Raw genomic sequence first — 17,386 nt, 5'->3', positions numbered from 1 at the left:
AGCTTTAGAGAACAAAACCCAACCATCTGTGATTGAGACTACTTTATCATTGGACTCCCAACTCCTCAGTAGTTTACAATAATTTATAGTCAGATTGTTCCATGATAATAAAATATCAAATGTGCTTATTAGAAGTTTCCTTACAATTTGTAAGCCCCAGTCACTTGCCTTGTGAAGGGCCTTCATATTCAAATGTAAATTTAAGGCTATAATCCCCAAATAGTTTTCTGTTATGTCTAAACCTGTCAAGTAACTTGGGTTGATTTTTCATTCCCAGGTGAAAGGTAGAATGTTCCTGTTGTTTTGGCTAAGCCCAGAGGATTCTCGTCTATTCTGGCTGCGTTTCAGCCCACTACATTTCCAGAGTTAATTTGAATATACAGTCAAAGAGAAACTTTTAACTTAGGGCATTGATCATAAAAGTAAGAACATTAAAAACACTGCCACTGTGTGAGTAACAGCAGGAGTCCCTGTAATTCAGATTGCATCCAAGTAGTGAATTTGGGAGCATTCCCGTCTCTGGACCATATCCTTTTTCTCAGGAGGAGATCCCTCATCCTGATCCCTTGGTGTGCACAGGTCTTGCCTGCACCTTGGTTTCTGTGGCCAGAGGAGCTGAGCCCATAAGCCCTGAATGGAACCACCAAGCCCTTTGAATCACTTCCTGACCTGAGTGTCCTTGTATATGTTTCTGTACTTGAAGAAGAATTTAGCCCTTTGAATTCCACAGAAAATAAAATAAAATAAAATAAAATAAAATAAAAGTCAGCCAAACCACAAAGAAACCCAAGTTTAAAATAAAACATTCAACTTTCATTAATTAAGTTGCAGCAGCTATGTTTGCAGACCATATAGCAAATAAGCAGACAATCTTTAAAGAAAAAAAAAATAAAGGAAGGAAGGAAGAGAACCTTGGGAAGATTGTGACTGAAAGATAGCCTGGTCATGCTGCTTCCAGCCTGTAGAAATACAGTTCATTTTATGTTGTTTTACAAATAGGTAGGTATTTTGTCATGGCATGACTGTCTGCCTTTCAATTCAAATGGCATTGTATTAGTCTGCAAAGCCAGAAGAACCATTCTCTTTGGGATATTATCTGCATGGTATTAGGATTAGATAAAACTAGATTATGGCAAGCTTTTTGCTTAATTTTTTTCTTCGTTTGCCTTTCTGTAGAAAGGCAGTTTCCCTATTTTCAATATAATGCAAAGATTTTGTTTTCTGCATTAAGAAACATATTTAATACTTACCAAAATGGGCTTTATGCTTATACTTTGTTAATTTACCAACTAGTGATTCCTCATGTATAAACTGTTACTGCTGTGTTGAAATTAGTATATTTATGTTGACTTGCATCAGTTGAGAACTTGTTTATGTATATTTTAATCTTAATTCCTAAAATTCTTATTCTACCGTGACTTGAGCTCACTTCCTTAATCTTGTAATCTAGAAATAGTAACTTCCTGTTACCCTCCTTTAATGCAGACTACATTTCCATCTAGCTGAAAAAGGGGATAATAACATTTTCACTTTTAGGATAAGTAAAGTTTATCAGTTGGGGTTTGTGTGGCAGAAAACAGTATAGCGATAGGAAATAATTAAAACCACTTAAAATTCAAGGAAATATTACGTCATTGAAGAACATAAAGATGTGATTTGGGGACCATATCATACAAAAGTATACATGTCATTCTCCATGGACAATTATGGCATTATATCAGTATATGGAAGAATTGTGTGATTTATACTACTTCACATTGCTGTAAGAGAATAAATAAGATGTTCTGAAATCGCAGCTTAGGAAACCTTAAAAATGGAGGGGGGGAGTGGAGAAACAGATGGATGCAATTACAGGTCCTGTAACAATTTGAATCTGGTAGCAACATTGTTAGCTCTAAACCATTCTAAGGTTAAAAAAAAAAAAAAGGAAAAAAAAGTCATTCCTAGTGGACTGTTCTGGAAATACAATTTCATAGTGTAAAGCAGGCAGTCTGGATACTTAAAGTATATTATAGATGTTTCAGAAAGGTGCACTAAAGCATGTATTTAATAGAGACTTGACCCATCGTAAGCATTCCATGATTATTTAGCTAGTCTTTCTAAAAATGGCTGCTTTTTTTCATTTAGTAAATTACTTATGAATATGAGATTACTTTAATATTTATTGCCTTAATCAGGAAAGCATATGAGCAGAAGCTTTCTTGGGGACTGCTGAGAACTTCTATGATGTTGCAAAGGACACATAAACCCCCACACAGGGCATTTCCTTTTTTGACTCTCACACACACATGCGAGTGAGTGTGTACAATCACACACACACTCACTCACCCTCTTTGAGCTTTTTATTTCATTTCCCCATGCTCTGTTTTACGACTATGGAGACCTGCCCAGCAGTTGATGTTCACCATGCAGGGGAGATGAGTTCTCAGGAAGGCAGAGAAGCCTTGTTTTGGTAGGAGGGTGAGCAACGCAACCTACTTGTACTGCTGTAGGGGTTGTTTTGTTGTTGTTTTTGGAGGGTTTGTTTGCATGTTTGCTTGGTTTTGTGTTGTTGTTTTTTTTTGTTTTTTTTTTTAATACAATCCACTGGAAAATATATTTGGAGAGAAAAGCAACCCGTAATGATGTTCTGTTGAAACAAGCAATGCTTGCCTGGCTGAAAACCAGAAGGAAAATAATGACATAAAAATTGTCCTTGTTCAGGAGCAATAAGCAAAGATTATATATAATTGGACAGTTATGAATCAGTGAAACTGTATACTTTTTCATGCATTTTGGCAAAAAGTCAAGGTTCTTATGTATGAGAAATCAGGATCAGAATACTTCTAGAATAAAATAATAATTAATTTCTTTAACTTTGTGTGTTCTGGGCTGGAACAAGATACCTTTAATCTTTCCATTTGAAATGTATTCCATTTCAGTCCTGAAGCTCTTCTGAAATACGATAGAAAAAACTTTTCAGGAAGAGCAGCACTAAATTAAACATCTGTTTCATAAGTATATTAAAAGAATAAATAATTGTGAATTACCAGATTTTGCTGTCATGTATTCTGCAGTCACTTGAATCCATTGATAGAATGACAGTCTGGTAAGTCAAATGTTCCTAGCTTTTATTTTGTCTGATATTATATTATGTATTTCTGTTTCTGGGTCCTCTGTTTCTTTCTATTCTCTGGTTCTGCTTTCTCACATCCCTTTAATACCAATTCAGTATTGCCTATATCTTGTGATGGCATCCTATTGGGTAGGTTTTTCACATTCCTCTAGAGATGCTGATTCTTGAATTTGATGGGTATGACATTGCAGCTGTGAATTTGATTAGATAATAATGAGGTTTATTTTTATCCAACTGTTCTCATTTTTTTCATCACAATTCTTATATTACTTAGATGCTTTACATTTTCTAGATATATTATCCTGATGAAGAATAGAACCATAAACCAAGATTAGTTGTTTTTAAATCTGTATTTAGAGAATTGCAGAAAAGTATTGTGAATTAGGAAGGTAATGCAGGTGTCAGGAAAGACTCACTATATTCAAGAAGTATATTTTGAGATAATTCTTTTGAATTGAAATCCGGCTATCGGCAGTGAAGGAGTGAGCTCCAACAGGTTTAAGTTGCAGGGATTCAGTTACAATATGGATCAAAGGAAACTGTTTCTTTGAAGAACAGTGGATTGGGAATTACTGACAAGAGTGTCCTGCTGAAAAGAAACTCAATAGTCATGATGATCTCTAATGAATTTAATAAATAAAGGACAAATCTTGAGATACTTTACATGCTAGCAAAGTCTTCTCTAAAATGGGGGTGTAAGCAGCAGGCACTTGTTCTGGAGATATTTTTTCACTCTTCATATCAGTGCAACTTGCCAGGGAGAGAAAGACGAAATGATGAATATTAGGACACTTGTCAAGGGTTTAATAGGTGCAGATTTCCAGAGACATAACGTTAGGAGAGGACAGGGAGTTTCTACTCCTTTCTGTCCTCAGCAACAATAGATCATGATCCTAACCCTCTTGTGAGTTGAGACTATAGTTTTCTCCCTCGTAGTTTTTGTGAGAAAATTTTACTCAAGCTTTAATTTGAAATCTTAAAGTAGAGTTCTTTCCATCGTGTTTTGGTTGAGTGCTGAAAGTTTCATGCAGAGCTGTCCAGATCTGTTCACTGGGTGCCACTTCATTTAGTACCTAGAAGTGGCTGGATGTAACTTCCAATAGGACACCAGGGTATCCAGCTCTCTGAACCACTCGGGGTAAGCTACAGAGGGAAAAATCATTAGAGAATGATGTTGAGAATATTGTTCAATAAAATATTGCGAATCAGTAGAGAATCTGAAACTGGAAGTTTTCCTAGATAGGATGATTGAAGGTTAAATCCCATGAGAACGATTTAATTTACGAGTCCAGGAGCATCACAATGTTTGAATCTCATGTGTGTTGCAGGTCATAGTAAATAATATGGTCCAGCCTGAAGAGATAAGGTCTAATCCTGACAATTTTTGTCTGTGTTAAAAGCTGGCAAATACACACACACATACATAGGTATGTGTGTTATGTCAGCTAAAAGTTTCTATATCATATATTGTTTCTTGAATTCATTTGAAGTTGTTTTGTTTTGTGATCTGGAAGAGGAATTTAAGGTGAAATGATATTTGCTTTCCTATTCATTTCCTTATTATTGGTCTAGGTAAGGTTGGTAGTTCTCATTTTTGTTTTCTAGGAAATGCTTCAAATAGGCAAATAGAACTGTCATCTTTAGTAACGTCATATATGGGACAAAAGAGGGTGTTGATAAGAAGTTTACTCCTACTTATTTCTGCACCAACTCTGGGTGAGATAAGGCCTAGAGGAGAATATTCTCATTTCTGCAGTTTAACAATTTCCAGCACAAATGATTACATGCAGGAGTCCTATTCATAGAAATATAAAGACGAAAGGGACTGCAGGACATTGCCCCAGTCCCGAAAAGATAATCAATTATATTTCAGTAGTTCTAGAAAGACTTGTGTAGACACTGTTCTGAAATAATTCTAACAGTGGAGACTCCACCATCTTCTAGGTGATCTTTTATAGCACTTCCCTATCCTTAATGTTGAGAAGGTTTACCTAATATCTACCCTGAATCTTAATTGCTGCAATTTAGCACATTTCTTTTTGTCCTATCCATCATTGTTATTGAGAACAGGTTATTTCCTTATTCTTTTGAAACAGCCTTTCATGTATTTGAAGGCTATTATCATGTTCCATCTCCGTTGTCTCCTCTCTAGCATAATTCTTTCAAGCTTTATCACAGCGCGTGTTCTCTAGACTCCGGTCATGCTGCTCTCCTCACATTTCTCTCAATTGGCTCGGGTCTTCCTGGAGTGCAATGTCCAAATTTGTACCTGGTATTCCTGCTGAGGCTTTATTAATGCTGAGCTGAGGGGAAGAATTACATCACATTTTTGCAGGCTATACTCGGGTTTGTACATTCCAATATGCTGTGAGCAGATGCCGACTCACGGTGTCACCCTCAACCACATTCAAGTGTGGAGGCTCACACTAAAACTAGGCAACCAAAAAGAAAAGACGTACCAATCGTTTTGCCCTTCTACATATCTATTAGATAGAAAATGATCAAGTTTTACTGAAAATTGATCAACTGAAAAGATATGGAAAAAAGCCCTCATCTTGAAAAAAACCAACATTTGCTGTTTACAATGACAAGATATCAGTGATCAACATTTTTTTTGATTGATCATTGAATGATCAACATTAAAATGCATAATTTGAGTGCTTGACTCATCCCATTCACCAGCCACTGGAAATTTTTCTTATCAGGAGAGAAATCATGCATTGTAGATTAATGGCCAGGTTTGTGTTAATGCTCTGGGTTTTCTCACTCCTTGTGTTTATAGTCACCTACGTCAGAAAATGTCCTACTGAGGTTTACGTATGGCTAAACATTGATGAAATATCTGCTGATCTCATCACTGTGACCAAAAACCTCAGTGGTACAGCAGTTTGTCCTTTTCATATTGTCCTGGTTTGAGGGTCAAAACCACGACACATATGAAGAGATTAAATTAGAGATTCTAAATAAATTAACAAAAACTTAACTCTTGTTTACCACCTGGGTCTGTATTGAGTCGTGACGCAGGAATTCCCTGCTGCTAGTCATATTTACAACCAATATTTCCCCAAACTGTAGCAGTACTGGGAAGGGAAAAGCAAACTTCTTCAAATGCATAATTAGAATTTTCCTTCTTGAAAACTAATCTTGTGAATCTGCTTATTTCTGAGCTTCTTCAGTGGAAGAAAGCCTTTACTGTATTGCTTACACATTATAAATCTCCTTTGATGAAAAAAATGAAAGAAGTGCAGGCTAACAATGATACATTTTATAAACCAAAAAACTTTTTCATATAGTTGTATAATTGAAGCCAATCTTGACTAGAGAAGTTACTTTAGAAGTTTTAAAGGTTGTAAGCTATTTCCCCCTGTGCAATTCAATAGCTCGTTACCAGTTAAATAGAATTATATTATACTGCATATAGATCCAGTGTTCTGGAGGAATTCCACAGGAAGCAAATGCACTTGTGGGATACACTATGTATCTTATGGATGTTTATATTAACAGTATAAACATGGCTCTAAATCTCTTTTTGCATTAATGATAAATTGATCATTAGTGTGAAGTAGGTGAGAATTAAAAATGGCCTCTAATAATTTATAGCTCATACTGATTTTTCTGGAATGTTTTAAGACTAAGACAGCATCCAGGTCTTTGGCTTGTGTAAATTCCATATTAACAGTATAAACATTGCTCTAAATCTCTTTTTGCATTAATGATAAATTGATCATTAGTGTGAAGTAGGTGAGAATTAAAAATGGCCTCTAATAATTTATAGCTCATACTGATTTTTCTGGAATGTTTTAAGACTAAGACAGCATCTAGGTTTTTGGCTTGTGTAAATTCCATTTGGGTCAATGGGGTGTTGGCTGAAACCGTCCAACAACCTGTCCTTCAACTCTCACTTCATGGCTTTCAACCACAGCATGAGTATTGGACCTTGAAAGCATTTGGCAACTTGAGCATTGCTCTTCCACCCATTGGAATTCATTTCTTGTGGTTGTAATTCCAGCATGGAAGTTCTCCCTTAGTCAAAGGAGGGTTGCTCGTTGTGCCATTCAAATGCTACAATGGGAAGGTAAGAATTGTCTGCTAGAATGGGAAGGTAAGAAACAGGGATCCTGTTCCCAAGTTTTGTGTTATGTGATTGAAGGCAGGCACATCCCCTTTTATGCTACAAAATGTAGAGCATGTGCTGTGTGACATACCCAGTGCATGGACTCTACCCCTGTTCCGTGCTTGACACGGAAGGTTTATCTCCTACCACTTGACCTGAGGCAGGTGGTGTGTCCACTGTCTCATACTGAGCTTTATTGCTAATATGGTAAGTGGCAACTCTGATTAATAATTTAGAGTAGAACAATTTTATTTTCATTAAAGCTGGCTTACAGGAGCAAAGTAAATGGAAACTGGGGTTCTTAGTACTAAGTATTCTAAGTTTATATCATGATATTTAATCTTCTTTCAAAGTATTTCACTCAATTCCTTGAGTAGGAATTGAGTGAAAACAAGGTGAAGGCTTTCACGGCGTTACTTAGAGTAGGAGTTTTATTGAGTGAAGTGCCCTGATTTGAGCTACAGGAATTAACTAATTTTAGGTTTAGAGGCACTTCTGAAAAGAAAGTATTTGAGAGAAGATTTGTTCAATCCCAACTAAAAAATAGTGACAAAGAAAAGGCATAAAATTTTTTTTAAAACAAAGACCACAATAAATTATGAAAGGGAACATAATTTTAAAAATTAAATAATTTCTAAAAATGTGATTCTTTAATTTTCATAATGTCTTTCCTTTATTATTCACTACAAATAATTTGAGACCTTTTAATGTTACCAAATGAAAAAAATAAGTTTCATTGCAAGTTTTTTCTCAGCTCCACTGCTTTCACTGCTTTATAAAGCACTTTGATATATCTGGATGAGAAGGACTACACTAGTACTAAGCTTTTTTTAAACAAAGCAGCCACAAATCAGTAGCATATACAGTACTGACTCCACTAACAAAACAACAGTTCTGCAGGAGGCAGGGATATGGAGAAACCATGATAATTCATATTATGTGATTGTCTTCCTGCAGTGTGTGGCATAATTCTGATTAAAATTACTGGCAGTACTTTGTGTGCATCAAAGGAAAAACAGCTCCAGGAACTGACATCCTGTTAAATGTGGAAGAGCTATTATAGGCTGGCGGTTCAATATGGTGGGTTTTGAAAACTTCCTAACGCAAACCCCAAGCTTTTCTGGGCAATAATGCTGCGCTGTGTAACCAAAGATGGCCAGCAGTGCACCCGTATTTTCTATTGAAATTTATGACAGTTTTAGCACATGCAAGGATTCAAAGAGCAGGTTTATCGTTTTTAGATAAAACACTTTCTTCCCATTTCACTTGTTAGAAATAAAATTAGACCCAAGGGTGTTAAAACCGCTAGCTTTTTAAGTTTTTAAAAATATGTATGCATCGTCTGTTTTTTCTCTGAGTACATCTTTTCTTATGCAGTGAAACAAATAGGTAAAATTAGGCAAGTTTTGATAGGGCCATGAAGTTGCAGCTGAGAAGTCTTGCGTTTTCTTTCCTGTTACAACCTGTTTTTAAAAGATAAGTTGGTTGTGACTCTTCATTTTAATTATAGAGCAGGTGCCTTGTCTTAGCTAGGAAAATTGTTAATGTAATTCATTAAAAAACCAAAACACAGGTATGAATTAAATGATTTTCTGTTTCCAATCTCTTGATAGTTGCAGCTATTATTTGCATATAAGCTAGGGAGAACGAGCTTGGTCCTACAGAGCTTGGTCCTACAGAGTCTCTTTACATTGATAATCCTTTCTGGTACAAGTTGTCCCATTAAACAAAGTCGATCAGATATTGACAGGATTCCCATCTATAAAAGTATAAAACCTGAGGAAGGCCCACGCACCCATAATTAGTTTAAACATTGGCATTTATCATGAAGCAATCTCAAAGAGCTTTAAATGCAGCATTGGCTTTAAGGCCACATTGAATATTCTTGTTAGAGCTTTATAGGTACAGACTTGGAGGAGTAGAAGACTTCATCCTGCGACGCACTGTTTAATAGCGCTTGAAGATGAAAACCTTTGAAACCTCCCAGCCCTGGTTTGAATTATTCACTCGTGCAAATAATCTTTATCCTTGTGACTGATAACATTGACCTAGCTTGTCAATTAGCTATTAAGTGACTAACGGTTCCTGGTGATTTGCCCAAGGTTGCACTTGAAAAAGCTGTGGCAGAGGCAGATGTAGAACTTCCATTTTTTCCATACTACCAAAGGGAAGTGTAGGGTAATGTTTTAGATGAGGGTATGGTACATCACCTGATAGCCCGGCCATGTATCGTCACAGAAGTAGTTAATTTTACAGTGTCACTGGATGAGAGATGTGTACTTTGACAGTAAAATGTAGGTAGATTTCTTTATTTGAATGCTTCAACGAAAGTCTGCATATTTTCTATATTGGAATCCCCTATATTTGTCCTTAGGAAAAGAACAGAACATATATATCACCAGATATTCTCCCTCGTTAAGTTAATTATCTTTGGCTTCTGCAGTAGCTTAATTTTTCTTGCCTATCAATAGGCCTGCTCAAAGAAGTACAACATAAAGGGTTTTATCTGTGTTATTGATTGGCGAGAAAGTGTTGTGTTTGGGACTCTGTTGGAGCTTCTCTAGTGACTATTTATTTAAATTGGGGGAAAAAAAAAAATCAGTATTACTTGAAAAAAAATAACCAGAACTTTCATTTAACATTACAAAAGAGGGCATTGCTTAATCCCTGAAGTAGGAAATTGCTTTTCTTCATGATCCATTGCTTTCATACTGTTTCTGGCTGCTGGTGCTGAAGGAAAGAAAAACTATGTTCTCACTCTGTTTTCACTGTATCTATCTTCTTATCCTCTACAAAAACTTGGCTGCTAATTTGTTGTTGAAGTAAATAAAGGGAGGGGAGAGCTTAGCTATAAAAAGATTGTTTTGCCTCAAATGGGCATTTGCAGATGTCGACGCAAAGCAAAACTTTCTGTGGGAAACTGAAGGAAAAAAAAAATGAAATTAAGGTTTTGAAATAGTATATCAAAGCTGAAGTATATGAGATATTGCTGTTCTTTGAGATGCCACTATGGGTTTATACCTAAATTCAGTAGTGTGTTCCCAGAAGATGAACGTTACGAAGGAGTGTTTTATCTTGTGTTGTGATCTTATACATATATATAGAGAGAAAGAAAATTACAATTAAAAGCAAAAGGCATAGCTGGCTGAAAATGATGGTATCTTGTTTCACCTTGCTTAAAACTCAGTTCTTTTTTGTTAAAAGCACGTATTGTTTATTGCTTTTAATATGTATTACAAAAATACAGCATGGTACAGCTCAGGGCTAGAAAACACTAATGGACTGTAACTAAGGGATGATTATTTAACCCCAGAAGTTACAATATTTAGTTAATTATTCCCTGACATTGTCAGGACAGGTCACAGAATGCATTTTAAAGTAATTATAAGTTAGCAGCAGTGGTTTATATTTTTCCCCTAGCAACATCAGTAAAAGTTGTATTTTTCTCTTCTCCTATCAGTGGTGACTCTGGTTTCTTTTTTTATACTGATTGCTTTTTATTTTTTTTTAATCCATTTAGTCTTGCAAATCATAATCAAAGGTTATCCTAGCAAAACAGCAATCTGAAAATAACTGTGATAGTGAGTTTTTAATACTAGTGTGCAACAGAAGAGATACTGTAGATTTTATTTTGAGCTTTTGCCTGTGCTAGCTATATGTGGAAAATAGCAAGACCACACCATATGCCCAATAAAAGCTTCATTAGAAAGGCATTAGTAGATTAATCCAACTTACTCTGTGGTTTATTTTATTTAGAATGTAATAAGGTAAGTTCATTAGTTTGCAGACTTAATGTTTTCTACTGTACCTCAAAGCAACCAGTAACAATTCCGCTGAGATTCTGCAGATCTCACTAACACCTGTCAAGATAAACACATGGCTCTCCAGGGGAATCATCTTGGCAACGTAACTGAGGAAATCTGGAAAAAACTAAGTCTTTCACACACAAAAGAGTGTTACACAGTATAAACTTGATTAATGATTTTTCACATGCCTCTGAGGTCATATATCTCTTTAAAGTGGTGAAAAAAAAAGTCAAATCAATCTCTGAAGAACAAATATTTTAGAATGTACGATACTACATTTGAAATATATTTTAAAGGACTTGAAGAATAATTATGCAATTTGAATTGAGCCTCAGAAAGGCTGTCTGAGACCAGCAATTGAGTCTCCATCCCCCTAGGGCTAATATATTAGATTGCAAGGATTATTGTAGTGGCAGTATTTGTGCCACTACATTTAAGATTATGTCAGCATTTCCATTTTAAACCTGTATGTTCAGAGGTTCATAACTCAGCTATAGAAAATTTGCTTGGCACTACAAGCGAATATGGTTTCTCCACAATGGTGACACTTTTTCTGGGGGAAAAAATAAATAACTAAGAAGCTTAAAGCTAAATAAGTATTTGGACATTCTAAAGTTATGAATGCCAAAAGTTAATGCTGTCATCTTACAACTCTGCTTTTTTAAATTCAGTTAGTTTGACAGTGTATTTGTGGCACTACTACTGTGTGGAGTCTGAAGCCATATATAGAAGTAGAAGAGTGGACAGAATGGGAGCAGGGTGCACCTCACCCCTCTCTTTGCCAATATTGTTCCAGGCGTTCAGAGAAGGCCGGAGGTGGAACTCCACTGTACATCCTCTTCTCCACCAAGGCCAGGAAGAAGGGAATAGGGTGATGATCATGAATCATGAAGGGTGGTGTCCTAGAAATCCTGTCAGGAAAACCCACTTAAAAAAGCCCTCCTGACTCTTGCTGACTTTAGCCACTCCACAAACATCATTTGGGGCTCTTCTGGTTACCAGTGGGCTTCCCACCAAAAAAAACCAAAACAGCAGCCAACTTTGCTTCACAGTGTCTTTAAACTTAATTTCCCCATTTTAGGGAATGCACTTTGAGTCTAGTGTGAGTTTGGCCTTGACACTGCATTTAATGTCTCGGGTATTATGGATGGTGAACAGTAACAGGAGCTGCAAACAACCCAATACACACACTTTTCCTATTTCTGGAGGCCTTTTGTAAACAAATAGGCTTTGCATATACTTCGTGTGCTTGTACTGGAAAGAGCACAAAGCTGGGTTCTGCTATTGGCGTCTGTCACTGACCTCATCAAACTTCTTGATGACTAATTTGCAGCCTATTTTTGTGGTTCTTTTATTTTGTGTGTGTGTGTGTGTGTCCCTAGCTGGAGTATTTGCTGAGAAGTTCAAATTAGTAGCGTTTAAGCTGTAGTCAGGGATCTCTCTTTTCTGCGGCAATGCGGTGCCAGTTCCTGCAGCAGCACTGGTAGGAATCAGAGAGACTTTTGCAGGTTCTGCAGCAGTCTAATTGCCCATAGAATTAACTGCTCATGCGGTAGTCCAGAGAGAACATGAGTACAGCCTGCCCTGCTTGATACAGGACTACAAATCTCTTAAATACTTCCATGTATATACACGTGGATTTGGCCTTAATTCCTGTGGCTTTATATCGGAATGAAATGGGGAACGTAGCCAAAGTGTTAGCACCCTTTGTGCAAAGTTAGACCAAAAGGAAAAAAAAAAAAAAAAAGAAAAAGATTAAATTAAATAGCATTGCAGCACTGGCAGCCAGCAAAAGACAACCCCCGGTGGAGTATGAGGCACCTTCCTCGAGGCAGGTCAAACCAGGGCTAACGCAAGTCATGGTGGATGGACTTGGCAAAGTGCCCTGAAGACTGATGGACCAACCAGGGCTATTTCAGACCAAGAGGGAGCTTCCTTTCAGAGTCAAAATTCCCCATTGGAAAATGTTCTTCTACCAGCCTCTTCTATTCTAAATTGAAGGGACCTGGCTTATGTGCGTGGTTTCAATAAAATGAAACAAAAATCAGCTTGCTTTTGACAGCAAGGAATAGAGAAAAAGAGATTGTTTCTGTCTTTATATGCACAGAGTTGAAGAAACATTTATTATGAAGATTTAAGCCTATTTGGATGGACAGATTTATGGACAGAAAAAACTTATTAACTGTACTGGGATTTATTTTGACCTATACATAAAGAGAGAATAGCTGCACTATAGAGAAAGCAGCCTAAGTATTTCCATTGTAAACTCTGTTCTTTTTACAAGATCACAAAAAAATTTGAGTTCTCTGTATTTTATGAGTGCACAAATACTCCATCCAGATCTCCTAGAATTATATTTTTTACCTCCCAACTCTTTGAGTAGTCCATATAATAAAGTTTTTTGGCTTCCTTTCCAAAGTAAAGGGTTTCTGCCCCAAGTTATGTCGGGTTAGGACATAAACTGGCCACAGTTATACATGGATGACACACCTTGGTTCAGTATCACACAATTTATTGGCCTTTGAAAGAAACATTCTCTGCTATTTAAAAGAGGGAAATGAACACATCCAATGTCATCAGACACTGAAATGTCTGAAAATCAGCCATTTTTAGTATTGGGAGATCCTGTGTTAGGTCCTTAAATTAATCAGTTTATAACAGTAAGTGGAAACACTCACTCGGATGTTTTCTTCTCGAAGCTGTTGTCTGTAGGACGGATAATCATAAATTCTGGCCTGCTTAATTGTAATCACAAGACATCACAAGACACAACAAAATCACAGGTTTTCAAATGAAGTGAGATTCCATTTTTTCCACTGGAAAAGCTATAATAGAAAAACATAGGAAGTGTGTTAAAGTGTTCGTTGGACCGTTTCCCCTGTAATACAGAGACATGTTTGTGGAGGGTTTTTTTCTGCCTGAGTTTGCTGAGCATCGCTTGAGCTTCAGGAGTTTCAGAGCAGATGTTGCAACATGAAGTGCAGGATTTACTCTCTGGAGAAAAGAGGTGGCCAGAGATGTCTGGTCGCATAAGGCAGCACTTAACCTAAAGGTGCCCTGAATTTAACTGGTGGCTTCTGCTAGCCTAAGGCACGGTCTGCGCTTCAGTTTTGCTGGTCTCGACGCAGTTGTTCATCAGTTGTAACTGATATAGCTGTGCTGACAGGGATCAAGGTGTGGACAGATACAGTTGTACCAGCAAAAAGTAGATTATACTCATGGAAGTGGGTTTTTTGTTTGTATAAATCTTCTTTCGGATCATTTGGTGTTTATAGGATAATGGCATTAGAAGAAGCCAGGAAAAGATGTGTTTTTACAATTATGAGGGTATTTTTACTCACAAACTTAGGAACCTACTGGTATTAACAGAGTCCACTTGGTGGAAGTAACTTGATTAAAAGTCCCATTTCCTACCAACGTAACCTGCACAGGGTAAGTGTTAAATGGGGTTAAAAAAACCTATTAAATTAGCTTCACTGAGCTAAGTTTCCAAAATACTAAAAACTACCTTGTGAACACTGTAGTTTATTTCCACTCTTTATTTGCTGTGCCTGCAATAGGGCATTTACCTGTTTGCACAAACTTGTTTATTGCCTTCTTTTGTACCAATTCTTCCTTCTTTGAGTGCACCTTCACAGACTGATACCACGGCATTGATTGTGTTGGGAGTAGATGATTTTGTGCCCTTGGGGATTACAACCAGATTATTTCAACCTCAGCTAGTCCTCAGCTAACAGAGATTCATACTCACTCTTATGTCAGCAGGGGGTAAAAAAGAAAGTATTTTAAATAAGAAATGCTGCTTACCATTGGTTTTCATAATGTTTACTTGCAGATGCTTTTAACTTTTACTTTTCATTAAAAAGCCTAACTCTGAGTGCTAAGACACCCAATTAAGCTTTTTAAATAAAACATGAAAAGACTAGAAGTATCTGACTACCAAGATTTGCTTCAAATTGGAAAGAAGTGCTTGCTGTTACCACAAAAAAAAAATGAGCAAGAGAGGATTTTACTTCCTGAAATCTCCTTCTTTTGCCTTCCTGTCCCCATCTACCTTTCATTTGCTTTCATAGACACTTCCTTCTTTAACTTCCTTTTACCCTTCCTGTCATCCTTTCCATTTTCAATCTTTTTAGGATATTTTCCACAACTTTCTTAACCCTGTTTCTCACCTGTGCACTGCATGAGATCACCTTTCTCCTCCCTGAAACTTGGATAGCCCTCCCCCTTCTTTCTCTCCGTGGTTCAGAGTGCAGAGCCAGGAAAATGTCAAATGTTATTATAATTAGAGCTGGTAGAGCCAAGGTGCTGAGCACGTTGCCAGATCCAGAAAGGGATGCCTGTTTAGGCGTCTGGCTCCCCGTTCACCTTTTAACCAGCTACTTTAAACAAGAGTTAGACACCTAAATAGCTTTGTGACAATTGGCCTTTGTGTCCTCGGCTCTTGGTTTGGCTATGCAGCAGCAAAATAATCTGTTAATTTAACAGTCCCTAAGTAGTGTTTAACATCATAATGTAACACCTAAAAATGACCCATTATAATTTATCTGACGAAAGAACTTCTCTAAGTAGTCTCCAAACACAGATTTAAACTAGAAACTTTAGTTGCGGTTATGTGTGTGCACTGCATAAATAGTACACATTTAATAACGCCGAGCACTTAAACACCCTTTTTATCTTTAGTGAAATATTAGATTAAGTACCTTTGAAGCACCTAAACATTTTATTCATTTGTCCTTGGTATTTAAGCACTTTAGGCCTCCTTGACGCAGTAGATGGCAGACAGAGTAAGAATTTAGGTGTTCAAGCTACAAACATACGCAACAAGCCAGAGAAGCCCTACTGAATCCACACCAAAGTGTTAACCTCAACCAAAGTTGAAAAAAATTGATGCTCAAGCTGGACGGGATCTGCGGAAAGCCTCAGCTACAAGGTTACACCAAAGAGAAACCTCCCGACAGGAGCCAGCCACGCTTTCCTGGAGGCCAACAGGGAAGGTCCCCCTAAAAGGTAACAGAAACAGCTCTTTTGGTGGAGGCCTTAAAACAGCCGAGCAGAAGTTAAGTCTAGACAGGACTTGCCAACTGAAATTGTATCTGAACAACGGCGTTGCCAACTGCAGCATTACACGGTTGGCAATACCGGCTTCCTATTTCAGAGGAGTGATAACAATTTTAAGTTACTCGTCTGTGGGATGTCTAGAGTCATTAAGAACAGGCAGTTAGCTGCTGCATGTTTCTAAAACGGCAGCGACATGCGAACGGTTTACTGAAAAAAAACCCACCGGTTCCAGTGACTGACTGAAATACTTTGTTTCCTGAGTCAGATTGATAGAAAACCTAGTGGTATTTATGGATAAAATTTCTAACACATACGACTTGTGTGAACAGGAAATATACATCAGGGGCTGTAATTTTAGGAGAGTTGGTGAATCCAGGCTGACGTTCCTTGAAGGTTTCTTTCATTTTTCCTTATTTCCGTAATGCTGAAACTTAGAGAATTTATTGTATTGTCTCTTTTTGAGAGGTGACAGTGCGTGGCAGCTGCGAGCCGATAGCTTGGAAAATTGGGGTTTCTTACTTCTTTTCCGCTAAGGCTTCTTGGGACAGGTTGGAAAAGTCAGTAACTTCCTTCCAAGCAGCCTTTCCCCGGGGGGGGGGGGGGGGGGGGGGGCAGAGGACACCCCCCGCCCCGGAGGAGCCGGGTTGGCGGGGGACCCCCCGCACCGCCGCCGCCTCTCTCGCTCTTGCGGGGCTTCCTCCGGTGCCTGCGTGCGCTTCCACGAACCCCGTTGGGGGGGGTTTTGTTTTCCCTTGAGTGTTTTTTTTAAAATCTCCTCTTTAAGGAAGGTCTTTTATCCGGTTTACCTCGGCGTTCTTTGCAAAACTTCGCGTGTGCGGCGCCGGGCGGGGAGGGGTGTGAAACGCACCGCCCCCGGGGGAAGGGGCAGGGGGGGGGCGCTTCCTCGCCCCCACCTTTTGGGGGGTTCAGGGGGGTCTTTCGCCGCCGCATAACCCCGCCACGAAGGGCTTTTCTCCTCGGAGGGAGGGGGGGCGAAACGCCTTTCTCTTCCCTAAGCCTACGCGGCTGAGGAAGGGTCGCGACTTCCCTCCGCGTCCGCGCGAACGAAGAGAGCGCCTCAGCCGAATTGCAGCGGTTTGGCGTTTAAATTAAGGCGAAACGGGGTAAAAAAGCCTTCTCACGCCTACCCGGGCTCGCCCTCTCGCTTTCACGCATCCGCACCCATGATCTCATGCTGCTGAAGGCACGGCACAAAGCGGCACGGCGGGCTGGGGACGGGGGAGGGAGGGAAGGGAAGGAAGGGAAGGAGGAAGGGAGGGGAGAGGCGGG

The 17,386-nt window shown here is 38.4% G+C and overlaps 1 protein-coding gene across 1 annotated transcript in view; it reads left to right on the top strand.

The window, feature by feature from the left end:
* Nucleotides 1-17,386, top strand: part of NRXN1 (neurexin 1) — a 765,322-nt gene that overhangs the window by 428,658 nt on the left and 319,278 nt on the right. The gene's annotated exons all lie outside the window — the stretch shown is intronic.

The sequence above is a fragment of the Calidris pugnax genome, unplaced genomic scaffold, assembly GCF_001431845.1.
Source record: "Calidris pugnax isolate Ruff unplaced genomic scaffold, ASM143184v1 scaffold147, whole genome shotgun sequence".
NCBI lineage: Eukaryota > Metazoa > Chordata > Aves > Charadriiformes > Scolopacidae > Calidris > Calidris pugnax.
The sequence above is the reverse complement of the archived record's forward strand: the minus strand, read 5'-3'. Positions and strand labels throughout refer to the sequence as shown.